The sequence below is a fragment of the Dendrobates tinctorius genome, unplaced genomic scaffold, assembly GCF_039654945.1.
Source record: "Dendrobates tinctorius isolate UK_male_01 unplaced genomic scaffold, ASM3965494v1 ptg000092l, whole genome shotgun sequence".
NCBI classification, from domain to species: domain Eukaryota; kingdom Metazoa; phylum Chordata; class Amphibia; order Anura; family Dendrobatidae; genus Dendrobates; species Dendrobates tinctorius.
In genome coordinates this window covers 10,067,304-10,089,176 of record NW_027361760.1, presented here as the reverse complement: position 1 = coordinate 10,089,176, position 21,873 = coordinate 10,067,304, and the positions used below count along the sequence as shown (strand labels likewise).

Here is a 21,873-nt window from a genome sequence, read left to right as displayed (position 1 = left end):
TTGTAAAAGGCCCGGTCAAAAGTGAAGTAACTATTGGAAAGCACAAAGTGCAATAAATCCAATAGAAAAGAATGATGTCGACGATCACCTGTAAAACGCTGGTTCAGGAAGTACGAGACTGCTTCGATTCCCAAAGTGTGCCCAATGCAGGTATATGGGGATTCCACATCCATCGTCACAAGGATAGTGTTCTGTGGTACCGATAAATCCTGGAGTTGTCGAATAAGATGGGAAGTATCTTGGACAAACGAACCTAAAGAAATCACAATGTATCAGGTGTTTCTTGTATATATAATGGTGACATGTGTGTACACTCCTAGCGCTTTATCCTCCCTTGAGAAAGCCACACAGGACGTGGCGATACGCGTGGAGTGTGCTTCCCCTCCATGGTATACCCCACAGGTTGCTGGTATCATTTTTGGGTAACTTTTCTGCCCAGCATTTCATCTCTAGATATGCAAAGAGTTCTTTTTGCCTTTTTCTACTTAGGGGTTATTGATTCCCCATTGACCAGTTTAACATTGTTAGCTGTCTTGATTAATTGGCATTTTTTTATATCCTCTACTTTGCATGGTGCTGTGTATAATGTACTGCCTTTTATTTGTAGGCCCTTTCTTTATCTTAGTATGGTTAGTGCTCACATATTAAGTGCTTCAGTTGTTTGTCCAGTAGCCTGCTACACCTATACCTACATCTACGTAATTAACATGAAATAGGGGTATTTCAAATGGGAGAGTCACTATGTTAGTATTGCATAACTGTGACATGCTTTTTGTGTGTTTTAAATGTTTTTATCTTGCAGTGTTGTGTACATGTAACCAATAAAATGTGTACTTTTTCTACGTTATTTTGTGCTGGAGTTCCCCTTTATGGATGTACCTCTTTCCTTTATACTTGCATAGTTTTCTCTTGTACATCCTTGGTGAACCCACAATATTCCCAGCTGTGCCCTCCGCCTCTTGCAATTTTTCCCCATGTTGTCATGCACCAACTGCGTCAAGGTCTGCATCTTGTCACGGAAGTGCATGACATAATTCACGATGGACACTTCTGTGGGGTTTGGCTCATCTTCCCAGGATTCTCTTATCAACCCAAGGGGTCCCCGGACTCACCTGCCATACAGGAGCTCGAAGGGGGAGAACCCGGTTGAGGGCTGCGGAACGTCTCTGTAAGCGAACAGCAGGTGTGGGAGGTTCCGCTCCCAGTCGCGCCCTTGGGTCTCAACCAGCATGCGGAGCATCTATTTGAGGGTACCGTTGAAGCGTTCACACAAACCATTAGTCTGTGGGTGATACGCACTCGATACCAGGTGCTTCACCTGCATTTTCTTACAGAGAGCCTCCATTAGGCGAGACATGAATTGGGTCCCTTGATTGGTAAGCATCTCCCTGGGAAATCCTACCCTTGAAAAGATGGTCACCAGTGCGTCAGCCACCTTATCTGCCCTGGTTGAAGACAGAGCCACTGCCTCTGGGTACCGGGTAGCGTAGTCTACCACGGTGAGAATGTATCACTTTCCAGAGCTGCTGGGGACGGCCAGCGGGCCTACAATGTCCACCGCGATTCTCTGGAAAGGCTCCTCTATTACCGGCAAAGGAATAAGGGGAGCCTTAAGAGCAGGCCCCGCCTTACCCACCTTTTGACAGGTGTCACAGGAGCGGCAGTATTGTGTTACATCTGTCCCCATCTAGGGCCAATAGAAGTGTTGAGACAGCCGTGCCTTTGTTTTGCTGATCCCCAAGTGTCCAGCGAGTGGAATCTCATGGGCAATCCGCAACAACTCAGTTCTAAACTGTAAGGGGACGACTAGCTGTCTTTCCCTCAACCACTCCTTTTTGGAATCTCCGGGTACTGTCTCCCAGTACCTTCCTCGTTCCCAGAACACCCTCTCCTTATCAGGCTCGGAGGTGGGCATCTCGGCGAGGTGTCTCAATTTATCCAGGCTGGCATCTGAGTGCAGAGCAGCCTGGAACTCCTTGCTGGAGGCTGCCAGAAGTGACGTCAGGGACCCTTCCTTTCTGGGACCCTCTGGAACCGGCTCTGGGTTCACCTCTGGTTCAGTCACTCCTGTAGCAGAAGAGGGTCCAGAAGGCAGTGCGCTACCTGCGATCTGGGCCCTCTGACTGCGTGTGACAGCGGCTATGTATGCTGTCTCCCTGGGGATTTCTACAGACCCACCAATCGGCGCTGCTATGGGCCCTACCTCCCCATCTACCCCAACACTCAAGGAGCAGTGCTACTTATGGGCCAGTTACCTTCCTTGGTGGCACTGGTCAGTTGCATGGCATTACCTTCCTCATGGTCCCCATGCACTTCCCCATTTCCCTGAGCACTGTTGCTTGCTCCTGCCAGGGGTTCCTCAGCCGTCTCACTCCGCAGAGTGACGGGACTGAGCTCTTCGGTACCTGTGGACACATCTACCGTTTCAAAGAAAGGGTTAACAGGTTCAGTCAGCACAGATACATCATCATCATCATCATCATTCCTAGGAAAAGAATGGTTATCAGGTTTCTTTGGTACATTTACATCACCATCAGCATCATTCCTGGGAAAAGAATGGTTGTTAGTTGCATCATTACTCATAACGTCATTAGCAGGTAACAAATTCAGTTTCCCATCATCATCATCAGGGTTAACGTTACCCTTATTATCAGGTTGGGGAGGATTGTCAGGGACGTAGTAGGCAACCATCCTCCCCAAGTCAGTCCCCAATAAAACATCAGTGGGCAGATTTTCAGACACTCCCACTTCCCTTACCCCGCTCCCAGCACCCCAATCAAGGAATACCCGGGCCACTGGCAAGGGACAGCGGGTACCCCCGATCCCGGTGACAGTCAGGGTTTCCCCCTCAACAAACTCTTCAGGGGTCGCCAGTCCAGGACGGATGAGGGTTCACTCAGCCCTGGTGTCCTTGAGGCAGGCCTCAAGGACACCAGGGCTGAGTGAACCCTCATCCGCTACAGGTAGCAAGACGGGCCCCCACCTGGACAGGTTGAATGTTGTTGTCAATCCTCCCAACCACACCTCCCACCAAAAGAACAGAGGCGTTGGGCCCAGAGGCCTTGGCTGGGGGGTTCTTTAGTTGTCGGCGATCTGCGCAGCTTTGTCCGCGTTCGTTGGTTCGTGGTCCAGGATGAACTGTCGAACCTCAGCTGGGCAGAGATGCAGGAACTGGTCTTTGATCATCAGGTCCCGTAGCTGCTCAAAGGAATCAATGGATGCACTGGTCAAAGTGGGTCCTGAGTCCTTGCACCACATCACTATAGCTATCGTGTGGGCCACGTTGGAGGTTCCGGAAATTCTTTCGGTATACCTCAGGTGTCAGCCGGTATTTGGCGATCAGAGCCTGCTTGATGGCATCATAGTCGTCGTCTTCTGACCGAAGAGAAGCAAACGCCTCCAGTGCTTTGCCTTTTAGCCCTGGGGTCAAGTACCTTGCCCATTGGTCTCTAGGCAGCTGGTACTGTCTGCAGGCTTTCTCAAAGGCTCGCAGAAACGTGTCCAAGTGCCCGTCCTTTTCCATCACGGGAAAATGCTCTGGCCGGGGTTTAGGAGTCTGGACGCTGCTGGGCTCACTGCTTCGGGCTGTGGGGGCATTCCACCCCCCGCTGGAGCACCTCCAGTTCATGGGCCCTCTGTGCCTGGCGCTCGGCTCTCTCAGCCTCTCTTTCGGCTCGCTGCTCCGCTCTCTCTCGCTCGGCTCACTGCTCCGCTCTCTCCCGAGCTTGCTGGATCAGCGGCAGATGTCCCTCGCAGTCTTCGGCAGGGAGTGCGTCCAAGGCCGCTTGCAGGTAGGGGTCCAGCATGCTCTGGTTGAATGTGGGGCCAGCGCTCAGGAGTTGAGCCTCTGCTGCAGCCCCATTGTCACTTGGGCCAACTTCTGCATCCGCTGGACCCTGGGTGTTGTCCAGCTGCACCAGAGCCGCAATCAATTGATCTCTGGTTTTGCTTGTGGCGTCAATGCCTCGGTACGTGCATACTGAAGCAAGGTTTTCCTTTTTCTGCTGTCTGTACTAGGGTTCTCCTTTTGCCGCCTTGGTTGCCAAATAAAAGATAGAAAAGAAAAACGAAGAGAAAGGGAGGGAATACTTGCAAGTACACAAAAATGTCTCAGGACTAGTAACCACTGAGTCTGTTCTCCAAAACCTATGATGCAGGATTCCCGCAGGAACCGTGCAGGCTTTTAGTGAGAGGAATGATTGCTCAAACCAAATCACTAATGCTCTAGGATTATCCCAACGCTGCCACCAGTATGTAACGAACAGCCCACCACTGCCACCAATATGTTAGGAACTGCGGACCGCTGCCGCCAAATTGTGACGGACAGCGGACCCTGTGCCACCAATAGGTCACGATCCCACCACTGACACGGGCTTGTCAGCGGACGGAGGGACGTGACGCACTGCCGGCACATGGCTATCACAGGCACAGTGGGGGCTTATCTTAGTTATCCCACCACCGGCATCACGTGACAAAATACAGCAAACTAATCTTGCTCTAAAATTTTACCACAGGGGGGTATTTTGGATGCCCTATCACTGCTAACAACCTTCCAAGAACTGCGGGGATTTATGTATATCCCACTTTCTCAGTTCCACTTTGGAACTCGCAGCTCTCCGGCGCCCCCTTACCCTCAGGTCAGTCAGGGAACTGCACCTAGGAAAATTAGTCGCCGGATGGGCTGCTTGTTGTGCACGGGCCACTAGACTACTGCAGTAAGGGAATTATCTATGCTGTGGCCGCAGCCCCTCATTCAGTATGTAAGACCCTTCCGTACTGTCAGCTAGCCTAGCCAGCCGTACACACCATGCTGCCACCAGCCATGCTTTACTTAATCAAAGAGTTAATTAAGAGGGTCCGTGGCAAACCCCTCAAATTAGTAGTGATTATCTAAAAAAGGCACATAGTTAGTTTCTTAGAGCATGGAGGCAAACTAATAGATTTTTATAATTTATTCCCAAAAGGGCAGTGATTATACAGATACAAGTTGCTATAAAGTTGAGACATAAAATATGTACAAATACAAATATAACATAAAGGGATTAAAAGACAGAAAGAAATTACACTTACAGTTGCATATTATTCTTTAGGCAACCCATGTGGCTTGGGGGAGGGGCCAGACGTCCCAAGACATCTGCACATCTTGTCAGCATGAAAACACAGCTCCAACTGACTGGAATTTGGTAGGGAATGCCTATAGCCTAGGGTCTGTGACCTCACAAAATGGGTGGTCTGGTGAGGTCCAACCTCCCTCTCTCCAAGTTAGGATTTGGCTACAAAACTTAGAATAACTATATCTAAACGAGAAAACCCCGTACCAACACACATAGGGCATCAGTTTGTGATTTACTGAATAGAATCCGAAGACACCAAGCATGGCATACTTAGGACACTCCGTTTGGGAGCAATCCATACCTCAGGTTCTGGAGAGATTAGGATTCTGCAAGAGCCACCGTAGGGAAGCTGGGTCCGCCCAGATCACAGAAATGTCAGTTTCATTTTTCTGTCATGACCGGAGCCTGCGCTAGGCTTCTTTTAATATCTCTCATTCATATGCTTGTCCCACATGGTTCAAACAAAGACATTCTTTTTCACTCAGCTTAAATAACATCCCTTGCAGGGGGAGGGGAGGGAAGAATTCCTCGGTGTGAGTTCAGATTTCACAGAGCTGCAAGCAGGGGGGCACTGGTCTGTGTGTGTAAGCTGTGGGCGAAAAGAGGAGGGGGGAAGGAGGATGCTGCAAGCTTGTGACAGGCTGCAATGTCCTCAGTAGAGTGAAATGGGAGATTTCTAGAAGGTACTAGAAACATCATACTTTACTTTAACATACAGATCTTACAGACATTTTACATTACAGGGCTCCTTCCAGGTGCCAGACTGCAGCCCATACAGTCTAGTTGGCTCACTACTGAAGGTGCTAGACTGTATGGGCTCCTTCCAGGTATATATTCTTGAAGATAGCAGACATTATGGGCTGCTGCCAGACCCTGACTGCAGCCCATACATGACATTAGAATGTATGTGCTCCTTCAAGGTATAAATTATTAAAGCCAGCCGAATATATGGGCTCCTTCCAGGTCCTAACTGCAGCCCATACAGTCTAGCTGGCTCACTACTGAAGATGCTAGACTGCATGGGCTCCTTCCAGGTCCTAACTGCAGCCCATACAGTCTAGCCGGCTCACGACTGAAGATGCTAGACTGTATGGGCTCCTTCCAGGTATATATTCTTGAAGATAGCAGACATTATGGGCTGCTGCCTGGCCCTGACTGCAGCCCATACATGACACGAGAATGTATGTGCTTCTTCAAGGTATAAATTATTAAAGCCAGCCGAATATATGGGCTCCTTCCAGGTCCTAACTGCAGCCCATACAGTCTAGCCGGCTCACTACTGAAGATGCTAGACTGTACGGGCTCCTGTCAGGTATATATTATTGTAGATATAGACTGCACGGGCTCCTGTCAGGTATATATTATTGTAGATATAGACTATGGGCTCCATCCAGGTATATATTATTGTAGATACAGACTGTACGTGCTCCTGTCAGGTATATATTATTGTTGATACAGACTGTATGGGCTCCTGTCAGGTATATATTATTGTAGATACAGACTGTATGGGCTCCTGTCAGGTATATATTATTGTAGATATAGACTATGGGCTCCATCCAGGTATATATTATTGTAGATACAGACTGTACGTGCTCCTGTCAGGTATATATTATTGTTGATACAGACTGTATGGGCTCCGGTCAGGTATATATTATTGTAGATACAGACTGTATGGGCTCCTGTCAGGTATATATTACTGTAGATATAAACACTATGGGCTCCTGTCAGGTATATATTATTGTAGATACAAACTGTACGGGCTCCTGTCAGGTATATATTATTGTAGATACAGACTGTACGGGATCCTGTCAGGTATATATTATTGTAGATATAGACTGTATGGGCTCCTGTCAGGTATATATTATTGTAGATATAGACTGTAAGGGGTCCTGTCAGGTATATATTATTATACAGACTGTACGGGCTCCTGTCAGGTATATATTATTGTAGATACAGACTGTACGGGCTCCTGTCAGGTATATATTATTGTAGAGATATACTGTACAGGCTGCTGTCAGGTATATATTATTGTAGATACAGACTGTATGGGCTCCTGTCAGGTATATATTATTGTAGATATAGACTGAACGGGCTCCTGTCAGGTATATATTATTGTAGATATAGACTGTATGGGCTAGGGTCAGGTATATTTTATTGTAGATACAGACTGTACGGGCTCCTGTCAGGTATATATTATTGTAGATACAGACTGTATGGCTCCTGTCAGGTGTATATTATTGTAGATATAGACTGTATGAGCTCCTATCAGGTATATATTATTGTAGATATGGACGGTATGGGCTCCTATCAGGTATATATTATTGTAGATATGGACTGTACGAGCTCCTGTCAGGTATATATTATTGTAGATATAGACTGTACAGGCTCCTGTCAGGTATATATTACAGGTATATAATCTGTTTTTTTTCCTTAGCATGGTTTGGGAGACCCCACCCCTCTCTTGTGTGATGTGCACATAAGAGCTGTCTCAGACCACAAGCCCATACTAGGGAGCAGCCTGTTTGAATCCTGTTCATATTAGACACTGTTCACATGTTCAGGTTTTTAATACATTAGATAGGGACTGCTTCGATAGGGGTTGCCTTGATGTGGTGGAGCAGCTTGGTGTACATTTTTTTGCGCAAAAAAGTATCAACTAAATACCCTGTATTTGTTATCCAGCACTTGCTGATTACTGCCATTTTTTATTGCAGAGTATTTTTGCAAATCTGTCATTCTGTGTTTTCTTGTTGTATCTCAGTTAGTGGGTGGTGTGAGCATTGTCTGATCGACGTGTTCACATTTGTGCATGTCACATGTGTGTTTTTAATATATTACTGTAGATATAGACTGTATGGGCTCCTGTCACGTATATATTATAGTAGATATAGACTGTATGGGCTCCTGTCTGGTATATATTACTGTAGATACAGACTGTACGGGCTCCTGTCAGGTATATATTATTGAAGATATAGACTGTACGGGCTCCTGTCAGTATATATTGTTATGGAAATATATATGTATATGTATTTCATCTAGATCGCACTTGCCTGCTATAGGCTATATACTTATGTACTCTTATATACTGCTATATACTCATATACACCCTATATGAGCACAGATACATATTCAGTTTGAACCTCGTAACTAGTTGGTGGAAATGACCTGCTACCCAGTCTGGGGAGCTGATGTTAACTCATGATAGCATTGTCTTGTGACATTTGTCCCAGACATACAGAAGAGGAAGTTAGGCCAGATGGTCCAAGCTGATATTGTCTTGCTGACATTGTAACACAAGGGGCAGTATATCATCTGATGCTTAAGTCACCTTAGGTCGGACACCCATATATGTTCATGTATTTAAACTGACCAATTAGATAAGAAGTTCAGCCTTTATGTTAATGAGTATCCACTCCTTTGTACGAACTGATAAAACCAAGTATATTCAATAAACTTTCAGAGTTTTGCTGGAAAGGATTGCTGCTAACTAGATTTGGCATCTTTCTTTCCTTGAGCACTCAATAAGACTGTCTAATTAGGACAGGCCACAGCACGCACAAGGGTATATCTACCTAATCAATCAAATTTCCATAACAATTTTGGCACCCCAGATGCGGGGCTGTGGACGAAAACGCACGGGGATCCTGCTGACCGGAGAGGACAGAGGTGCTGGCCAAGGCCTTGGCTCATGGGAACGGAGATTTGCGCAACTCCATAAGTAAGGTAAGAAAATCTAGTTATCTTACCTGAATGTTCCCTGTGCCCAGTCCGGGTCAGCAACTCTAGCCGGTCAGTGTGGTCACCAAACCCAGGTAGTGTAAAAAAGTCCACGCTCTTATCCAAACCCTGGGATGAGCAAAGTGTCTGCTGTGGTCCTGTGTTGTATCTGGATCTGGGAGAGAGCTGGTGGAAACACGGTGACTGATTTGTGCTTGTGGCTGCTGGAAAACTGATAACAGGGGAGTTTGACTCGCTCAGATAGATCCTCACAAATACACCTGGACACGGGGAGGACAGGAGAAGCCTTGCCCAGGGACAGGTGGTGGGGTCTTACAGAGTTATCACAAGGCGAATCTCACATCAAGCTATCACAACAAACACCCGTGCATAGGAAGGGACAACAGCGCCCACGCCAGGCACACAGTGGTGTTAGCTTAGGGGAGATATTGCAAGCCACACCATTTGACAAATTGCCTCCAACACACCTGGTCACAGGGAAGGACAGGAGAAGCTGGCCCAGGTATCAGGTGGTGGCAATTTCGTGGGATTTATCACATTCCTGTTACGGACGAGCCAGGCAGGACGTCCGATACAGCGTGGTAAACATTCCCGGGTCACCGAGCACAGTGCACCGAGTGTGGTTGGCAGTTATCGGTTACCAGCAGCTGTTTGACATACAAGTCACAAAACAAGGGCTTCGATCTCTCCCCGGACGTCTATATGTGCATCAACCTATTTTTTCACTGCAGTTTTCCACAAAGATCTGGAGCAGAAAAAGTTTTTTTTTTTTTGTACACTTCCTCCTTTTGCCTACAGGGTGTGCCCCTGAGATATACATATTTTTCATATTGTCATATTTTGTACTCTGCTTCTCCCTATTTTATGTTTTATTTAGCATTTTTGGTGGAGATTTTTATTCTTGTTACTATAATGTGAGAATTTTCGGGAAAGCTGGGTCTTGTTGAGTATATCACTGTATTCACAGTCTGCTTTTTGGTTTCCATTGTCTCAGAGGATTTCACTGAGACGCAGGCATAGAAAGAGGAAGTTGGGTGCCTGCATTCTACATTAACACTTTTTATTGTTGGAAGTGTACTTGTATTGATCTTTAATTTTTTCGGAGTGGTTTTTAAGTTTTATCAACGTTTTGATTTTTCTTTTTAAAAATCTTTTACTCCCTGATCATTTTTCCCTTTTTCTTTTGTTTTTTTTTCTCCATTTTTAAGTTTTGTTATGAGTCTTTTTGGTTTTCACTACTCATAGAGATTTTTCCTTTTATTTTGTTAGAAAGAGAAAGAAAATCATTTTTCCCTTTTTATCTCATTTAGTTTTCTTCCACCTTTTTGTGACATTTTATCAGGTTTGGTTTTCACTTCTTTCTTTCAGTTTTTTTTGTTAAAAAGAGAATTTTTACCTGCTTTTGCTTATTCCTGTGTTCTCATGTCAATTTTGATTTTCCATTTTGTTTCCACTGCTTTTGAAGTTTTTACTAAATATTTTTGTTTTGTTTTTCCTTCCTTTTTAAGCAAGTTAAAAGGGGTTGCAAAGTTTTTAAAGTTTTGATCACTTTTTTCCGTTTTTAAAACAGACAGTATGTGGTTTTGCAAGAACAGTTTTCTTCAAAGCTGTAGCATGGTTTAATGTATTGAAAGGAAAAAAGGGAAGTAGCTAGTGAAGCTGAATTGCCGTCTGCATTTCTTAAAGTGACAGCGGATTTTACAGCGTAGAAGGTGCTAACAGATTGTGTGAATAGGAAAGGATTATTTTTTACGTGTACAAAAAGTGATTTCAGTGGCATTCTAATCTGTGCCATCTGAGAGGGACCACAGGTCTAAGAATGCCTTCTGTGATGACAGAAGGGGGGAAGCAGGTCGCTCCCCCCACCATCTTCTCTCTCCCTCCTCTTCCCTCCTCCCATCCCTCTCACTTCTCTCCTCCCTCTATCTCCGCTATTCTCACTCCCACCTCCACTCTCTCATCTGTTTCTCCTCCTATACCTCATCCTCCCTCACCATCTCTCTCTCTCCCTCCTCTATCTTCTTCATCTCCACCTATCTCTCCCATCTCTCCTCCCTCCACCTTCCTCACCAACACCCATCTCTCCTCCCTCTCATCTTCACTCTCTCCCCCTCTTTTGTCTACTCCCCACTCTCCTCCTATTCCAAATTTCTCCTCCACCCTCCCCTGCTTCTCTCTCTCTCCCCCCCCCACCCACCTTTCAGTTCATCGTTACCAGCTGGCCCAGTGTCAGATCCAATGAGGTGTCCCTATTTCCACAGGGCACCCTCTCTAAAAAGACAGCTATGACACCGGGAGAAGAAAGTGAATCACTCCCCACACATAACAACACAGCTGCCCTCCTGATACAACAGCTAGCAGAAGGGAGGTGTGGGTCATCAGAGACTGCACCTATTAAGTTTGAGACTGAAGTTCCTATGTGCCAGATGGAGCTACAGTCTCAGAGGGGGGGGGGGGGGAGTGCTGCCCACACACAAGACAATCACACAATGGCACGTTTCCTCCTCTGATGAATATAAAGAGGAGATTATGCTGCATAGTACTAGGGGAAACTCAGACACCAAGTAGGCAGGGGCAGATAGAGCCAGAACTCTTACACTATGTGCCCTGCACCCCTAGTCAGGTGTTCAGTATTCTAAGAATTCTGCCAGACCCAGATATGGACCCCATGCCATTTTACCGAAGAATGCAGCAGAGCCAGCAGACATATGCTGCAACATGGAGTGATCTCTGGTCCATAATGGAGATAAAAGCAGGTGAAACATTCTGGCCAATCATGAAGGAACACTTCAAGCTTCCATCAGAATTAGATGTGCATTCCTGGGAATCAGGATCAAAGCTAATTGAACAGCTCAGAGAGTGGGCCAAAGCTAGACATGCACTCAGCCTGCATAACATGAGCCAAGCCGAGACAGAGTCTGTAGACGAGTTTCATGGCAGAGTGAGGCAAGTATTCCAAATTTTAGGCTTCACTATTCATGAACAGATACACGGACAAATGTTGGCACAGGCCTTTGTGCATGGACTAAGAGAACCAATCAAGAAACTACTGATAGTGGCCAGGCCTGAGTACAGGTCAATAGCAGTAGATGTCCTGCTCGCAGTAGCCAGAAGAATTGAGTCCCTCCTAGGAGTGCGGAGGACAGTCCCTCCTATGGTGGCCACTGACGAGGAGGAGCAACCACCCTGCAGGGACAGGAGACCTGTCAGGTGTTTCAACTGTGGCAACCTTGGCCATTTCCGGAACCAGTGCACAGCACCCCGGCAACCCAGGTCATCGCGCAGAGGAATAGGCCAAGAAAGAAACACAGAAGACAGTGACGAACCCTGTCCATAGGACAGAGGCAAACCAGGTCCGCCAGACGTCACGCCCCTGACATGTGAAACCCCGTCAGCGGACCCAATACCTCAAATCACTGGGGGCTGTCATATCTTTCCTTGTGGACACTGGTGAAGTCAGAAGTGAAAATCCCCGACCCCACCAGTCTATCAGAGCACTCTGTGTCTTGTATGGGGGCTGAAGGTCAAGACAGACGTTCCCCATCTTGCAGGCCCCTGAGCATGTGGACACAGCCAGGACACTCCATCCTGTTACAGTTTATGGTGGAGACCTGCCCACCACACCTGATGAGAGCAGACCTACTGCAGGAACTGAAGGTGACCAAAGTGTCCCATGAAGATGTGACCTTGACCTCTTCTCCACCCCAGACCCAAGAAGAATCAATCATGCCCATGCTGGTGGCCCTACAAGAGCCTCGCTCGAACAACTGGTGCAAGCCTAACCAAGGAGGTGCTGTATATAACACCCGGAAGCCTATGGCCCAAGGGAGACTTCAAGTTGCGCCAGTGCGGGTGTCACCCAAGTCTGGAACCCGAGACACTCAGAAGGCCCAGTGTCTGCTGCTCATCACCCAGAGCTAAACTGCCTCTGACCAACTGGAGGTCTAAGTGGAACTGCTGTTCAAGAAACAGCCTAAGAACTTTGGCATGGGCCAGGAAAACTCCCAACCCAGAGGGACCATACCCGCTTCGTGAAATGGCTGCACTGCTTCTGGCTCCAGCGCCAGAGGATCATCTTGGACAAGATTCTGAAGGTGCTCCCTGAAGTTAATCCAGGCCCTGGACCAGAAGACAGCCACTCAGCCCCCCAAACTGATTAACAAATGCAGACCTGAGATCAAGCTGCGAGAAAGGAACTGCTGCTGGGTGGTAAAGAAGACGCCTCAGCAAAAAGACCCCCTGTGAGAGCAGGGTCCTCTGATGAAGAGGACCCAAGTATAACGGCTTGTTTTCCTGCCGACCCTGTGCCAGAAGATGGGAGTCACTCATGGCACTGTGAAGAGCAAGGCCAGATTCAGCCACCTCACCCACGGGAATAATCATGCAGTCCCAGCTTTTCTCAATCAAGAAGAAGACTGTGAAAGGAGAACCAGACTGGATTGAATGGTTCATAACATGAGGGCTGTGAGCGAAGCAACCATGTTTGAAACCCCAGTTGTGCCAGATCTACACACTCTGCTGACAAACGTGCCAGCCACAACAACGGTGCTCACGAAAATGGATCTGCCCGAAGCTCCCCTCAATGTTCCCCCTCACCTGGACGACCAGTTCCTGAGAACGCACAAGGGGAGGTGCAGAATAAATGGACAGTGATGCCCAAGAGGGCTCAGAACAGCTTTTCACAGCTCGCCAGAGCATTGTCCTCCATCCCCGTCAACTGGATTGCGGAGCATGCAGAAGTCATCGACACCGCTACCTGCACAGCGCTTTCCATGTCTCCTCTACTCTGCCTGGTGGAGGAGCAACGTAAGTTCTGCAAAAACAGAGTCCAGTGGTGTCAAAAGCAAGGTCCTGAAGACACTGTATCGCCCACTAGACGAAACACTTGACAGATGACCGGTGGACCGCGGAGGAGAAGATGGCTCCCTCAACAACTCCGAAGATGCAGGCCTTCCTTGGTCTAGTCTCGTACTGCAGAACTTGGTCCCCTGGTGCTCCCGGCTTAATGAAGCCTCTGTACAATTGCATCAACGCATTGCAGCCTTCGTCTCGTACAGGAAACTGAAAGACTTCATAGTGCCTGCGCCAGCTCTAGGCCTCCCTGACGAGAAGCCATCCCGTCTTTGACAAACAGAAAAGGAAGGACAAAGATGGAGAAGGTCATGCTACTGGACAGTCCTAAAACAGACCCCGCGGAGGAAAATCAGAGTCCTCTAGACTACCTCTCAGCCAGCCAGGATCCAGTTGCAAGGGGGGGGGCCTCCTGCATGAAAACAATATCTGCAGGACATGCCCTCCTGACAAGGCTTCTCTCCACCACTCTTCAGTGCTCTCAGCCGTTACCTGTCTCTACTTCCACTCCCAAGGGGGGATGCGGATACAGACCCTCAGATGAAAAAATCTGCAAGATACCGTAGATGGCTCCAGTTTTGCAAATGATGAAGGAAGGTTCCACACAGGCTGTGCAGTGACCAGCAATCAAGACATCCTATGGTCCAGAAGTTTGTCAGCCAAAGAGCCCAAGAAGCAGAACTAAGAGCTGACGAAAGGCCTGCCAGATTGCGAAGAACAAAACTTCCAGGTACTCGCATGGCATAGCACCCGACTTCGGACCCATCTGGGCTGCAAGAGATTTCATCACAGCAAGCGGGTCGACCGTGAAGCACCATGGAGTCATCAGATACCTGCTGGATGCTCTTCAACCACTAAATGTGGTGGCAGTGTTGAAGGTCGAGGCACACGGAAAATTGAACACAGTAGAGACACGTGGCATCAACATGGCAGACGTGGCAGCCAAAGAAGCAGCCAGAGGAAGACAATATGGAAAATGGGAGAGGTCGTAGAGCCGGACGGCGACTACATGACGACTGAAGACGAGAAAACCTGACAAAATGACTTCCCGAAACCTGTACAAGAAGTAGCAGGATCACACTCAGAAGGAGGAGAAGGAAAGCTGGATGCTGTAGGGCAAAAGCACTGGGCTCCAAGAAACCTGTCTACCTCAAAATGTCTATCTCAAGACAGACCCAGTCTACCTCAAAGTGTGGACCCTACAATGGGCACATGGCCCCCGCACAGAATTAAAAACACAGGATGAATGACCTGATTAGACTGGACTCTCACCTTAACAGCCAAAATTCCCAGCAGCTGCCTGGCCTCCTACAAATCCAACATCGGACAAGCGGGAAAAGTTCCCCCACGCCATCTGGCCTGAAGACTTCCCAGTAAGGAACCAGTTGGCGAAGACTACTGCAAAGAAGCTACTCTCAAAAATAGTGTGCAGGGTTCCAGAAGCGATAGCAAGTGATCAGGGACCCACATACACAGCAAACCTGACACAAGAGACCTGATCAGCAGTAGGGTTAGATATAGGCCTAACACTTCCCACACCATAGACTAGGTGGGACACTTAAGAGCAGCATGCTAAAAATTTGCCCAAGGCACAGACAAACCCTGGCATTAGACACTCCCATAGGCTCGGAAAAAGCTGTCACCAATATGAAACTTTGGGTCAAAAACCCAATGTAGGGGTATTCTTTACTTAGCAGTTGACTGTGCAAATTGATACTTTGTTTGCATGTGTAATTGAATTTATAAAAAATTTTGCTAATGTCCATTCTCGTTTTCTCCTTCATTGCCAGGTCCAGATTCGGTGCCTGGTATGCACGCCCTGAAGTCAGGAGACTGTTGAGTGTTGGTGGAAAAAGTCCGTAAAGAGAAGCACTCAAGCCCAGATTCGATGGGCCTTCTCCAAGTGCTGACGTCACCAAAACTCCCACCTGGATCCACGCATCGCATTGCAGGAAAACCCTCATACCAGAAGATACACCTGAGCTGGAATGATGCTGTGGATAACCTACCTGACTGAATAAATTACCTACCTGATAGAGAATACACACGCACTGATTGCATAGACTGCTAACTAAGAGACTATGATCACATTGCACCAAACCCCCGTTAGGGACAGATCTCCTGACCGCCCATTTGTGAAAAGTCTGTACAGAGGAGGATGTATGCGCTTGGCATATGTCAGTCCACTGGCAGCATAAAAGAGTTACAGCGCTTTGGGCCAGGAGCAGGATTTTAGGGCAAGTGATATCTAAGGGGGGATTGTTATGGAAATATATATGTATTTCATCTAGATCTCACTTGCCTGCTATAGGCTATATACTTATGTACTCTTATATACTGCTATATACTCATATACACCCTATATGAGCACAGATACATATTCACAGTTTGAACCTCATAACTAGTTGGCGGAAATTACCTGCTACCCAGTCTGGGGAGCTGATGTTAACTCATGATAGCATTGTCTTGTGACATTTGTCCCAGACATACAGAAGAGGAAGTTATTTATTATTGTAAATACAGACTGTATGGGCTCCTGTCAGGTATATATTATTGTAGATATAGACTGTATGGGCTCCTGTCAGGTATATATTATTGTAGATATAGACTGTATGGCTCCTGTCAGGTATATATTACTGTAGATACAGACTGTACGGGCTCCTGTCAGGTATATATTATTATAGATACAGACTGTACGGGCTCCTGTCAGGTATATATTATTGTAGATATAGACTGTATGGGCTCCTGTCAGGTATATATTACTGTAGATATAGACTGTACAGGCTCCTGTCAGGTATATATTACTGTAGATACAGACTGTACGGGCTCCTGTCAGGTATATATTATTATAGATACAGACTGTACGGGCTCCTGTCAGTTATATATTATAGATAAAAAATGTATAGTCACTGCACATGCTGATTGTACTTAATGTGAAGTAAATTTATTGCTTGACAGTGAGGAAGCGACATCAAACGACGTTTCGGCCACATCGGCCTTTATCACAAAGTCGCTGTAATAAAATACATACATAAAAATATCAAAAAATTGTAAACTTTATACAAAATATATACACATAGTATCCAGAGAGCATGGAATATAAGCACTAGAATTATTTAGAAAGATGTGGAGACATCAAACACGTGAAACTGAGAGATAACGCGGTAGATAAGAAACATGAAGGAACGTGGTCATACCCTTTTCAATTGAATGTAGGGTCTGTTTTCACCAAATCGATAGTGTCACTGCTAGGCATAAATGAGTTGATAGCATATTCTGTAAGTAGGGATAGATGAACATATCGTTAGGGTGACATAAATAAAGAAAAAAAGACAAAAATAAAAATAAAAAATGAAAAATAAAAAATAGGAATAAAAAAAAAATAAAGAGTAAAGAATGAAGATAGATCAAGTACTGAACTGGGTGTCTGGAGGACAGATGGATAAAACAGATTAACCAGCATAAGTGGCGTAGCTAGTTGTATACAAAAAAGACAGTGAGGGACTGTAAAAATATGCCCAGGTATCTAGCTGTCCAGACAAAAGCTGTATTCTATTTAGGGAAAACAAAGAAATATACCAAAGTTGCCGCTAAATCCTGTTCCTTGAAGAGGTGGTGGACTGGTAAATATGCCACTGCTAAACAAAGAAAAAGGGGGTACATTAGAGATGTGGCAGGATTGGTGGTCCTGGATTGGGACCATACAAAAGTTGGTGATGCAGCGGTGGTCCTGGGTAGGGACCATGGTAAGGTTGGTGGTACAGCAGTGGTCCCAATGGGACAGTACTTACTATTATTGGTGGCTCAGTGGAGTGTGAAGTCTGCACAATGGTGCCAGAGCAGTGAGTGAGCGCTGGATCACAGGCTGTGCTTTTTATCCTGTCTGGTCCGGTCATGTGACCGGAAGTGACATCAGACGCCGGGGCGTGTGCATTGGAGCACGGCCGTAGTGTCTCACATTGATCCCCACCAAAAAGATGGCGCTGGCTGTTCACACATGCGCAGTAGAGCGCAATCAAAGAAAACCTAATGAGGCCATGCAGAGACTGCTGTAGCTCTGAGTGGGACACACGCATCAGGGGGGGAGGTGCAGTGTGCTATATATAAAGAGACTGGGCAATTAACATATGGAAACAAATATAAACGAACAGTATTATTGCAAATCATACATGTAAATATACAGCATTTGAATTGCGTAGGAGTCCAAACTTAAACAAACATAAAAAATAAAAGAAATGAAAAGAGTGATGTCAGACCTAGGGGAGAGAATGGAGAAGGTTATGAACTCAAATCAAATGAATTATGAAGATTAGAAAAAAGGAAAAATAAAGAAGGAAAAATAATAAAGGGAAAAATAAAGATATAAAATGAGAATAGTAGAAAATAAAAAATAAAAATAAAAAATAAAAAAATAAAAAATAAAGAGAAAAAGGAACAAGGGGGGGAAAAAAAAGAAAAAAAGAAAAAAAGAAAAGAAAAAAAGGAAAAAAAAGGGGGGGAAAAAAAAGCCTGCAAGGAACAAAATATAAGGGGAAAAAAATTGTTTTTGAAAAGTAAATAAAAAGACCAAATTTGTAAAGAAAAGGTGAAAATAAATTGTACGGCAAAATGCCTTCAAACAGAGGAAGGGAAAAAAAAGGGGGGAGGGGGGGGTTGTGGAAAACTTTTTTGCAAACTTGAAAAAGAAAAAACAAACAAAAAAGAAAAAAGAAAAAACAAAAACACATTATGTTTCATTATCTTACCGCTTGGGTTAGATGTAAAAAGGGGAGAATCAAGAAGGCAACCAATCAATGGGTCTAGGGAAAGAGGAAGAGAAAAAAAGGAATTTTTATAAAAATTATTAGATTAGCCAATCGATTTCTCGATTGAGACCCCTCGGATGTAAGGTGTCTAGTGTGTAGATCCAGAATGTCTCCCGTTGCTTTAAAAGGCGAACATGGTTCCCACCTCTTTTGGGTCTAGGGACTTTTTCAATAATTTGGAACCGTAGTTGTGATACGTTGTGTCGGGCTTCCTTGAAATGGGCAGGAAGTGGGAGCCATGTTTTCCCACATCTAATCGTAGACTTGTGACTGGATATTCTGTCCCTGATTGCCTGGGTGGTTTCACCCACGTACAATAAACCACATGGACATTTGATGATGTAAACAACGAAGTTAGTTTCACAAGTGAAGTAATCCCTAATTGGATAGGATTTGCCAGAACGTGGGTGGACTATCTCACTGCCTTTGATGATATTGGAACAGCTCATGCAGTTTAGGCAAGGGAATGTACCAGTTCTCTTTTGTCCTGTTAGAGTATGTGTATTGATGTGACTGGAGGTACCCAGGTCAGCCCGGACAAGCTTGTCCTTAAGATTTTGAGGTCTCCTCAGGCACATCAATGGTGGGGATTTAAAGAGGTTAATCCCAGGATAGGATCTGGTCAATAGAGGCCAATGTTTGTGGATGAGATTATGTATTCTTTGCATGGACGGGTGGTGACCATGGACGAATGGGAGTCTGGGTGGTTTGATTGTTGTGGTTCTGGTGGTGTCGGGGTCAATCCGTGCTTTAGTCATCTCAGAAGCCAGAAGTGTAGATGGATAATGCCTAGATTCAAATCTATCAGACATTTCTTGTAATCTGAGGTCTCTAGTCGAAGGATCTGATACAATCCTGGTAATCCTTTTAAACTGTGATCTTGGGAGACTATTACGGGTGGACCTTGGATGACAACTGTCATACAGAAGGAGATTATTGCAATCGGTGGGTTTAGTGTAAAGATCGGATGACAGTGTTCCTTGTGCATCTTTTTTGACCCTAGTATCCAAAAAACTGATTGATTCCAGGTTGTGGGACATTGTAAATTTCAGCTCATGCCTGGCATTGTTGATGGTATCATAGAATTTAGAAAGGCTAGTTGAGTCCCCACCCCATATGCAAAAAATATCATCAATGTAGCGAAGCCACACTGTGGCAAATTCCTGGAAAAGTGGATTGGGGTAAATGTAGTCTCGTTCAAACTTATCCATGTAAAGATTTGCGTACGCGGGGGCTACATTAGAGCCCATCGCGGTGCCGCATGTCTGGATGAAAAAATCATCCTGGAATCGGAAGAAGTTTTCCCGTAAGACTATATTTAGAAGGTCCAAACACAAAGCCTGTGTGTCCGGTGCAGTATTAGCTTCCATGAGAGTTAGTCTGACTGCCTCTATACCTTTATCATGTGTTATTGATGTGTATAGACTGTTGACATCAAAGGTGCAGAGAATGCTGCTGGGTGAAATGGAATTAATGGAACGAATCTTATTCAGGAAATCGCTTGTGTCCAAAATAAAAGATTTAGTGGTGTGAGTAAATGGAGTTAATATTTTCTCTAGAAAATGGATAAAGGATTGAGGATGGAGTCCGTGGAAGCTACTATTGGACGTCCAGGAGGGTTGTGTAGGTTTTTGTGGATTTTGGGGAGGGTGTAGAGTACCGGGGTTATGGGATGTTGGTTTGTCAGAAATGTTCTAGTCTTTGCATCTATGGTCTTAAGCTGCATATGTTTGTCAAGAATTTGGTCTATTTTCCTACGTATTTGGAATGTCGGGTCAGTATGAACTTTCCTGTATGTGTTGGTATCAGAGAGTTGTCTCTGAATTTCGGTCACGTATTGATTCTTGTTCATGACAACGATTGCTCCTCCTTTGTCTGCCGGTTTTATAATGATGTTTGGATTGTCCCTCAAGGATGAGATAGCTTGTTTTTCAACAGGTGATAAATTATGGCGGACGGGAAGTAGGCCCAATCGTTGGTCATGGATGGTCTGTTTAATATCCCTGTCAAGAAGGTCTATAGAAGTCTCAACTGCATGATTGGTTTTGGGAGGCATAAAGCTACTTGGGTTGTGTAGTCCTAAGGTGTCAATTGTAATCGAGGGGCTAATGACCCAATTGGAATCTGGAGCTATGCTGTTGGCTACCCTTGTTGAAGAATCGTCAAAATGTACCTTTAATCTAATGTTGCGGTAAAATTGTTGTAGGTCTTTCTCTAATTGGAAAGCATCCTATCTTGGTGTTGGACAGAATGAGAGTCCTAGGTTTAGCACTTTAAATTCTAAAGGAGAAAGGGAGTAATCAGAGATATTTACAATTAAGTTTGGACTCCTACCTGTTGCGACCGAAGAGTCATCTGGCGATTTTGTTCCCCTCCTCCTCGACCGCCTTGTTGGCGTGCGTTTTGACCTAAAAAAGGAACTCTGGAAAGAGAGGTGCTGCCAGTGTCGCTCCCGGATCCTGGTGAAGAACCGCCAACTGGAGAGGATCCCCCGGAGGCTGTGTATCCCCCTTGGTGGCGGCGGGGTCTGGAACGGTAGTGTCTTGGTGCTGGATCTTCCCATCTGTACACTCTGTTATTCAGGTAGTCTTCTGTGTCACGTTGAAATTTAGACCTCTTCCATTCTAGAGTTTTTCGATGTGTTAATAAAACAGTATCAACTTTATTTTTGAGAGTACTAAACTCAGTATTACTCAAAGTTGAAGTTAATTGGGTCTCTATAGTAGAGATTTTTGCTTCGGCATCAGTTATGGCTTCTTGAAGGTATTCAATTGTTAATAGAATTATATCGAATGAGCATTTATTCAGAATTCTCTGAAAAGTGGCACAGTACTTAGCGTTGTCAGAGAAAAGAGTAGGTCTCAAGTGGCTACGAAGCCCGCGGGGTATCTTCCCTTGTTGATGGTATTCGCCCAACGTGGCGCAGTGTAGATCATAAGCTATGAGTCTTTTCTTTTCTTTCTCCCAGTCTCTCGTCTTGATGTCCCTACTGGGAACGTGAAGAAAATCTGAGCCAGATCTGATTTTAGATAAAATTGTTGATCCTAGTGCATCGTCGTACATAAATGTTTCAGACGTCATGGATACTGGGTCGGTGCTAATAACCAAAGAAAACTGATACTAGGTAATACAGATGGTTAGCACTCGGCCAGAGGGTTCGAGTTCGCGGTGCCAGTGAGAAGGAACGGATAGTCCCAGAATCGCATAAACAATGTATAGTCACTGCACACGCTGATTGTACTTAATGTGAAGTAAATTTATTGCTTGACAGTGAGGAAGCGACATCAAACGACGTTTCGGCCACATCGGCCTTTATCACAAAGTCGCTGTAATAAAATACATACATAAAAATATCAAAAAATTGT

General features: G+C 45.5%; 1 long non-coding RNA gene across 9 annotated transcripts in view; it reads right to left on the bottom strand.

Moving 5' to 3' along the window:
- Positions 1–21,873, bottom strand: part of LOC141098481 (uncharacterized) — an 86,311-nt gene that overhangs the window by 7,933 nt on the left and 56,505 nt on the right. For 5 of the 9 annotated variants that reach the window (XR_012234254.1, XR_012234253.1, XR_012234252.1 and 2 more), the window contains 4 exons: positions 20,843–21,834; positions 18,449–18,502; positions 16,901–16,979; positions 89–16,716 (listed from right to left, as the gene is read on the bottom strand). This is a non-coding gene — a long non-coding RNA (uncharacterized lncRNA). Of the gene's footprint in view, positions 1–88; positions 16,717–16,900; positions 16,980–17,282; positions 17,342–18,448; positions 18,503–20,842; positions 21,835–21,873 lie in introns of all 9 variants that reach the window. The other 4 variants (XR_012234259.1, XR_012234256.1, XR_012234260.1 and 1 more) reach the window with 3 other exon arrangements.